Genomic DNA, 9,994 nt, shown 5'->3' with positions numbered 1-9,994 from the left:
AATCGTCATTAATATTATTAATATTATTATTATTATTATTATGAATGGTGGGGGAGTTCTGGAAGTTAGGTGTGAACTGGTAGTGGGGATTAGTGGTGGGGCATATATTTTGTACGTATATAGATGTATAGATATAGGTACATAGATATATGTTTAAGTATATAATATAGGTATAAAGATAATGTGTACTACGAGATAACGGCTGAGCAGTGTACCGGTTGCAGAATCTATGACGGGGTGGGAGGTGGTGTGACGGCGGCGCTAACCATGGCTGGGCAGCGAGTGGTGGTACGGGTGGCGGTACCTTGGGCGAGTGGTAGGTCGCGGGGGTGGCGGTGGCGGTGGTGGCGGTGGCGGTGGCGGTGGCGGTGGCGGTGGCAGACGATCTATGGCTGAGCGGTGTGTAGAGGGGGAGGCGGTGGCGGTGGTGGCGGTGGCGGTGGCGGTCCTAGGATCGGCAAATGTATACTACTGTAATACCAATAAACGTACATCATCTGCAGCTCGATTGGATGAAGGTAATTTAATTGGTGAGAGATTGGCAGACTTAGGAGAACGCAAATTGTTGGCAAAACAAAAATATTGGGACCAAAAACTGTCTCTTTTAGCTGAACAAAATAGCTATTTGAAATCTATTAGAGATTGCCTTCTTGCAAACCATAATAATGAAAAAAGTAATAACAATTTTATATTTATTTATTTCCAATTCATATACCAATTCTAATTTTAACTAAATTGTATTAATCTTTTAATTGATTTATTTTTTCTAGCATAATGGTAATGGAGTTCCTGTAATCCTTTATTCACTTTAAACTTTAAACTTTACTCTTTTTCTTATACTATAACTTGGTTTAATGTTGTTTTTATTTCTACAAATTTTTTAAGTTTTATAGTTTTAATCTTTTTCATTCCTATTATAAATATAGACATCAAATTGTTTCTTATATAATATTTCAAATGTAATTCTTCATTTGAAATAATAATAATTCCTACTTATTCCTTACTATTAATATATATAGTTTATGACTAACTTATTAATAATATTAAATTATAAATAATAAAATAAATTTAATCATTAATTAATGTTGAAAATGTTGTACAACACTTGCTCTAACTCTTCTTCCGTTATTTAAATCATTATTTACATTGATCATCTGGGACATTCCATTATCATGTTCGTACATGCCAAAATCTATTTCAACCCCATCATTAACAACTTCAGGGTCAGGATTAGATTCTTTATATGTTATGCACATATTGTGAAGTACCACACAAGCATTTATTATTGCTGTAGCTTTTTCAGGTGCATAATGGAGCACTCTGTGTTTCAATAAGCACCTTAAATTAAATTATATAATATAGATAAAGTATGATATAATTATATATGCAGGCATATAAAACAAATTATTATTTAAATACCTGAATCTCATCTTCAATAATCCATTACATCTTTCTATTAAACTCCTAGCCCGCATTTGCTTGGTATTATATAGCTCTTCTTCTTCATTTACCGGATTTTGGATCGGTATTAATAGCCATGGTCTAAGAGCATACCCAGAATCACCTATTTATAATATTATATACCATCCTTCATTTAAATCCAATACAATTTTCTTTTTTTATGTTTATATATTTTTTCTAAAGTAATAAAAAATAAATATCTCAAATTAATGTAAATTTTCTAATTAACTAATACCCAGAAGATAGAAACATTGATTGCGTCTGCTTAATTCTTGAACTATCGGTAGTACATTGCAATTGTTCCAAATGTGGCTGTCGTGTGTACTACCAGGATACAGTGCATTCACACTTAATATTTTTAAATTGGCATCACAAATCTGTTTTTAATTAACAGATTAACAATTTTATTATAGTTAGATCACAATTTTTATTTAAATATTAAAATACAATGAACCCCGAGGAAATTGATCGGTCAACGTCATATGGAAGTACATTAAAAATTATAGAGAAATGGTGGTAGGGCCTATTAAACATTTTTATTTATTAAAGTTTTTTAAATAAGCAGTTTATATACATTTTTAAAGCAATTCCATTGTACTATCAACCAATAGTATTGTATATGTAAAAATGAATTTTATTAATTTGAAAAAGTATGGTATTATAAGGGTCACTTCCCCCTGGGACACATTGTACAATATGTGTAATATGTATGTTATTAATTGTCTTACTAATTGGGTATTTATTGAATGATAATTTTTTCTATTAACATAAATATGTTCAGGATAATTATTGTCTGCTGCTAGATTTCCTGATGGAGCTACAATAGCAATATGAGTGCAATCTATGCACCCACAAACTCCGGGAAATCCTGTTTTCATGTAAAATCTAATAATTTAAGATGTTAATTAGTAGATAGTGTGTGAAAACTGAAAAGTATTACAAATTGTGTATTGGAATTGTAGATATTGGGATGTTAGGTATGTAGGTATTCTATTTTATAAAATAAAATTCCAATTTTACTTTATCTACCTATATCTACATGGTTACTTCCATACCATTCCTATATTCCTATTTAATTACTTATATATATACGTATGCATACTCATTTCGTAACTTTCTTAATTCAGCAATGTTTTTGGGAAATTTGACCCAACTATTAAAAATAGTTGGTTGATTAAGTGCATTAGTTACTTCACTAATGCTGCGTGATACAGAAGACTGAGATACAGCACTATATCTACTATTAACAGTAGGTAATTGATACGACCCAGTACCAAAAAATTGCAATGTGATTAAAACCTAAAGAATATTTTAACGTAACATTTAAAAAAGTATTTATATATATTATGATACTAGCTGGCTCCGTGCACTTCGTTGCCCGTTAAAAATGCCAATTCTATATAATATGATTCGAATTTTGATTAATTTGTTATTTAATATTCGGTTTAACGGTGTTCAAAACTTATATACTTTCATTGACCGTTTTGATTCTCAAAAATCTTGTGAAACCACCACTTTAATATGCGAATTTTGTAAAATGCTTTCTTATTGCACACTAAATTTGTGGTACGATTTTACGAATGTACCGTGTAATTTTAAGCATCGATCTATCATTGTTCAGGCTCTACGTTTATTAGTTAGTGAGTTACTCAAGTCATAATATTATAGTCATTCTGCTTGCCGTTGCCGTGAGACTCTCTTATGATTATGCGAGCAGTATATTATCATGTAGGCAATCTACACATGGTGGATTGCGGACCCCGCGAGATGTGTACGTAAGCTTATAATTTCTAACACTTAAGTTTCAAAGTTATATCGTTTTTTTATTTTACTACGGTGGGTAAAATACAATAATGTGCCATCTCGTAATTTTTATATTGTTGCCTGTTGGTAAAACAATAAAACTTGGTATAACTTGTTATGTTAGTTTATTGCTGTGAATTTGAAATTTACTGTAGACATTGACTTATTTTGCTAATTCTTATTTTTGTTGTTTTGGTTTTAACAAAATATAACAACAGGTCTATAATTATTATATTCAATCATAATCAATAGTGACCTTAATATAGTTTATTTTCTTGCTGGACTGCAGTGACAGTTGTTGTTTTTTTACATCCAGATTCCGAAGTTTTCTGGTGGATTTTACTAAAATTGTACTACATAACTACATAAGCACCTTCTCTTGCGATCAATAGGAGCGAATCATCAGTGAAAAATGTTACAAAAATGGGGAAAATAAATAATAATAACAAAAAAATTGTTACCATGATTACCGAAAATAAAATAGTAATAATAATAATAATAGTAATAGTAGTCATCGGTATTTTTTATTTTTCATTGTATTTTTTTTTTAATTTTCCGTGCATTTTCTTAACTTTTTCTTACATAAGAACCTTCTCCTGGAAATTACGACCCAAACAAAATAAGAATGAGCGAAATCGATCCAGCCGTTCTCAATTGATGAAATGTTATACATTTTTGTCTCTATTTTTATATATATAGAAGATAGAAGATAGATAGATTATCGTGAACTAAAAAAAAATTCACTCAACAAATTTCAAATTTCCAAACTAAAATAACTATAGAAACCATAGACTATATTGATTGTACATCGAGCTGATGTTTAGATGTCTACCATAGAGTAAATAAAGACAATGGTATCGAGTTCAAATCCCAGACATCAATGAATAGATTTTGCACTTTTTCTGCTTATTCGGTTGACTTTTTAAAAATTTTCTTTCGTAAAAAAAACCTTCTCCAGACAATAACAAATACTCCTAAAAAATAATTAGCGAAATCGGTTCAGCTGTTCTCAATTGATGAATTTTTATATATTTTTGTCTCCATTTTTATGTATAACGATTTTTAATTTCTTTTTTACTATGACAACGATTTAAGTTTGTATGTCTATTTGCATGCATTTTTAAAAACATTTTAAATAAATGATTTATTTTATTTAAATGGTTGCCATTGACTACCAAAAATAATTTAGTTGACTATTTGCTGGATAGATGGCGCTTCTGTAATTTCATCACCACCTCGTCATATTTCTCTAACCCGATAACTTTCTCAAATTTTTCATCCGTAAAAACCTTCTCCTGGCAATTACGACCCAAACAAAAAAAGAATGAGCGAAATCGGTCCAGGCGTTGTTGAGTTATGCGCTTACAACACTTTTGCGATTCATTTTTATATTATAGATAAATTATTATTTTTATTTATTAAGTACCTTATCTTGAACACTCAATGCCGACGAACGCTTTGGCGGTTCTATAAGGGTCGCGTCACACTATCGCGGTTGCGCCGCGCGGTTGAAACCGCGTTTGATTTGACGCGCGGTTAGTTACTGTCACACTTTTGCGGTAAAGCATGCTCATTTGAAAATTTGTTGGTCATCAGAATAGATGTGCTGTGTTCATGTGCTTTAACTGATCACTTTTTAAAGATTTATTTTAAATTTAAAAAGTATATAAGTTTTTAATTTTAAAACGTTAATTTATTATCGATTTTTCTAAAAAAGGTTCTCAGTAAGTATTTGAATTACGTTAATTAATATTAAGAAATATATAATATGTTAAACATTATTTTAATAAATAATTAATTAATTTTAAATATATTTCTAATTTCTATTTATTATGTAAATAATTATTTACTTAGCCCTAACTAACTCTTATTGGTATTAAATTTAGTATATTACATTGTATATTTGCACGTGTTTAGGATGGATTATAATTATTACATGAATGCTATGAAAATAATAGCTGTGGCAGAATCGTTTGGATATTTAAATCCTCCTAGAAGAGATAGAGAATTTTGGGTTCATCCTTTTAATAAAAGTAGAGATGAAAAAGCACGTTTTGTTAATTTTTATGCAGACATCAGACAATACCCACTCAAATTTTTTGAATACTATAGGATGTCGATAACTTCATTCGATGAACTTTTGGAACAGGTACGGCCACATATTACAAAAAAAGTAACAACATTCCGATATCCAGTTTCAGCAGAGGAAAGGCTCACTCTTACAATAAGGTAGGTAAAATAAAGTATACAATTATAAAAATAAAAATAATAAAATTGAATAGGTATATAGATTATTATTATAATACATTTTAAAAAGTTATAGTTATAATGCTAAAAAATGATTAATCTATTGTATAATGAGAAAAAAAAATTAAATATTAGTTTTTATTAGTGAAAATATTCGTATAAATACTGATTAATATACTACATCTCACAAAATGAAGAAGACGATGTTTGTGGAATGTTATGATTATCAATTTGATTGTTCGGAAGAAATTGTTGATGATGTGTACTGGAAGGAGACTGATAAGTTGGTTGAAGTGAAGAATTATATATATGTGACGTTTGAGGAAAACCAGTTTGAAAGTTCGGGAGAGAGTGTTGATGGTAAAAAGGATTTTGAAATGTCGACATATTATAATCATTTTGAAGTGTACGAGGTTCCACCATTGGAAGCTGAACGGGATTCAAAATCCGTTTGACTAATTGCGAAAATTCAATTTTGAAATCTAATTTTTGATTTTCATTCATTTTCTTGAACTCTGGTAAAAATGAAAGAAGAAACTGTTTGTCAGGATCATTTTCTTCAGGCTTTTGAAGAATCGGAGGATTTTTCATTAAATGAAGTAAACTTGTCTGGAAGTTTGTCATTCTCATTTTTTCTTTATTTTTTTCTTGCATTGCATTTTGTTTTTGACCTGTAGTATCTTCTTTTTGGCTTGAACATTCTTCTTCGAAACTTTCATCAACTACAATTGATGTGTCAATGGAACTATTCGAACTATAATTTTGAACGTTTCCAGTAGTTCTAAAATAAAACATTATTATTGGTAACTAAATTATACCACTATTAAAAAAAGTTTAAATTTATTTTTTGAAATATTAAATGTCGTACCTATTGTAAAGGAACATGTAGCCTTAATAATAACTATAAGTTGATATAAACTTAAAATGTATAAACTACCTATACAATATAAATACATACTTCCTTTTCTTAACGACGGGCTGCAGGAAAGATAGTACATCAAAGTATGCATACTTTTTTGTAGAGTTTTTGGCTTCTGAACCACTTGCGGTTTTTCTTGTTTCGTTAACAACTCTCGCGTAATTATCTCTACAATGCTTCCATTTTTTCTTCAGTTCTTCAACTAATATAAATTATTATTAATATATATTATTTAAATTTTTAACTCAAGTATGATGTATCTGTATGTGTAAAACTTATAAATATTTAGTATTTTAATAGTATATATTTTAATTTAATATTTGAAAATATAACACAATATACCTTTAAAAACCCATCTCTCCGCTCAGAATCTAAAATGATTTGTAGTTAAAAAATGTATAAAATGTTCAACTTTTAAAGCTAAGGAGTGAAAATTTAAAATAAGGGTCCACGTAAGTAGGTTATTCTGTATTCAGTAACCAAAAAATAAAAATTTATAATATCAAATATCATATTTATAATATAGAGTATATAATATTATATTGTTTTAAAAAATATGAAGTTAAAAATATAATTCAGCCATTAAAAATCAAACTATGTTAAAATATCATGATTTAAATATTTCCTGGGAAATTAAATATTTATATAATAATTAACACCAACAATTTTTTTTTAACAATATAATATCATAATTATTTTTAAAAATTGAAAATTAATTAAATAAATGCTTTTTAGATATTTATCAACTGGATCAAATTTCGTGGCACTGCAATACGAGTTTTTATTAGGACGAAGTACAATTGGAACAATCGTCCAAGAAACGTGCAAAGTTATATGGACCACCTTACAGCCTAAAGAGATGCCAGAACTGACAAGTCAAGATCAATGGATAGATATTGCAAACAAGTTTTACAAGAAGACTAATTTTCCAAATTGTATCGGAGCAGTAGATGGAAAACACATCAGATGTGTCAATCCGAGAAATGCGGGATCTATGTTTTTTAATTATAAAAAATATTTCTCTATTATTTTAATGGTGTAGTAGATGCAGAATATTGCTTTACGACCATCGACGTCGGTGCTTACGGTAGAGAGGGCGATTCTACTGTTTTTAAAGAATGCCCGTTTGGTAGAAAACTGTATTCCGAAGAACTAAATCTTCCTGCCCCGGCGTGTTTACCTAATACCACAGATTCCCCGCAACCCTTCGTCATAGTAGCAGACGAAGCGTTTGGTTTACATAAAAATTTATTGAGACCGTATCCAGGACGCACACTCAATGATAAAAGAAAAATTTTTAACTACAGGTTGTCTAGGGCCAGGCGATATGTGGAATGTGCTTTTGGCATTTTAGCAAATAAATGGAGAGTTTTACACACCCCAATATTAGTCGAACCCGATTTTACTGATTGTATAGTGAAAGCATGTTGCATTTTACACAACTATATTCGAAGGAGAGACGGATATCAATTTGAGGATACATTTTTTAATAATTTGGAAGGTATTCAAAATTATGGAAATGCTGGTGCTCGTCATGAAGGGATTGAAGTACGAGACTACTTTGCAGATTATTTTGTAAACGTTGGGGCAGTTCCATTTCAATATCGTTGTACTTGATTACTTTTTTATGTATAATATCTATACCTTTATATTATAATTTCTTGTAAAAAGATTATTTAGCATAAAACTACCTTATTTTGTGTTTATTAAAACATAAAATAGGTACTTTATATATTGTTATACTCTTATTACCTATCTATGTAATTGATGATTTTACTTATATTACTTAACACTTATGTATTGACATTTAATTTGATAATAAAGACGTGCTTATATTATAATTTTACGTAGGTATTCATAAGTATAGGTACTTAATCTAGTTTCTAAAAAAATTTTCGTTTATTTGATTAATTTATATAAGTAAATAATTTAGTATTATAAAATCAAGTTAGTATATTTTAAAAATATATTTTTTATACTTACCTATGAAGCTATAGCGGCTTCAAATTATGTTATAACAAAAAAATGTCATAAACTGTAATAAACATTGTTCAAATTTAAACTTACTTTTCAGATCTTGTTCTTCCTTGTTGAAAGTTTCCCACTCATCAAACATTCTTGATGCAACGTTTATCCAGGCCTTGGCTTTGGCATAGCGATCAACCATGTACTCATTGGAATTTGTTTTCCATAAGCACTCTTCTTTTTCAACTTCCAAGATGAAAAGCTCCGTATCAAAAACACTCATTTTAAAATTTCTAGTAGCAAAATTTTCATAAAAACTTCTATCACAAAAAACGCGCGTTGCGGCCGTTGTAATGTGACGCACATAATTGAAAACCATTGGTTTTCCTTCTTCGCGGTCCGCGACATGTCGAAGTTTGTAGCGGCAGATTTTTGCCAAACGCGGCAGAAACGCTGCAGTGTGTCGCGTACCATATATTAATATGTGTTTGAGTTTGGCAGTTACGCCGCGCGGTTGTAACCGCGCGGCGCAACCGCGATAGTGTGACGCGACCCTAAATGGAGTGACTAACTCGATTAAATAATTTGTCAAATTTTTACTCAATCTGTAAGTTTTGACAAATGCTATATCCGACAAAGCCAAAAAAGGATTTACCTCAACACCAAAAGGTTGTCTAACATTTTGAGCTCCTAGTCTCTCAACGTTTATCATAGCAAACATCACAGCTCGTTCATAATCGTTTGCCATTTTTATTATTATTTAATAATTTAACTTTTATTCAAAACTAACTAGTAACTAGATGTCGAAATGTAAATCTAATGTAAACGAAAAATTACAAAGTGACTAATCACTAATGACTATTCTGCAGTTGAATGTTGATAAATTAAATATATTGAATCTATGGCGCTAGCAAATAAAAAATCATTCGAATTAATTATGTCGAAGTCGAAATAGGCAATAGACAAAATGTCGAACGTTTTTCATGCGAGTAATGTCACACCTTATTTCGAGAATACCATTACAAACGAATCGATCGAGTTCTATTTTTGTCGAATGCGACAAATTTCGAGAATAAGACCCCAGTTCCGTGGCAGAATACATATATTATTTAAAATTTAAAATAAGCTTTTATATTTTTTATATAATTATTTAATATATTAATATTATATAATATAATTATAATTTTTTATATAATTCATTAATAAATAATAATAAAAATATTTATACATACCGCTGACATCCATTTCCTTACTGATTTCCTCCCACAGTTTTTCTTGGACTGTCCGATTACTGTGTCTTTATGTTTAAAGTCGTAAATTGATGGTCTTTTTTTTATTAAACTAACTAAAATTTCACCATCACAAGCCATTGTAATAATATAGTATAATTATTCAATTATATTTATTATAGCTTTATTACAATATTAATATTTTATTTTATTAATTATTATTTTATTTTAATTTTTATATAAGTAAACGCACAAAAATATAAAAATAATTATAATTACATTCGTTGTCTAATTATGACTAACGAAAAATGTGGACACTTCAGACAGTATCAGTCATGACTAATTGTGTTTTAAAGCAAAAACGTTTTGT

At 29.4% G+C, this 9,994-nt stretch overlaps 1 pseudogene; it reads left to right on the top strand.

Annotated features, from left to right (window-relative positions):
* The first annotated feature begins 5,206 nt into the window (after positions 1–5,206).
* Positions 5,207–8,086, top strand: LOC126555485 (uncharacterized; annotated as a pseudogene).
* The last annotated feature ends 1,908 nt before the right edge of the window (positions 8,087–9,994 follow it).

Source organism: Aphis gossypii, unplaced genomic scaffold, assembly GCF_020184175.1.
Source record: "Aphis gossypii isolate Hap1 unplaced genomic scaffold, ASM2018417v2 Contig00872, whole genome shotgun sequence".
NCBI lineage: Eukaryota > Metazoa > Arthropoda > Insecta > Hemiptera > Aphididae > Aphis > Aphis gossypii.
The sequence above is the reverse complement of the archived record's forward strand: the minus strand, read 5'-3'. Positions and strand labels throughout refer to the sequence as shown.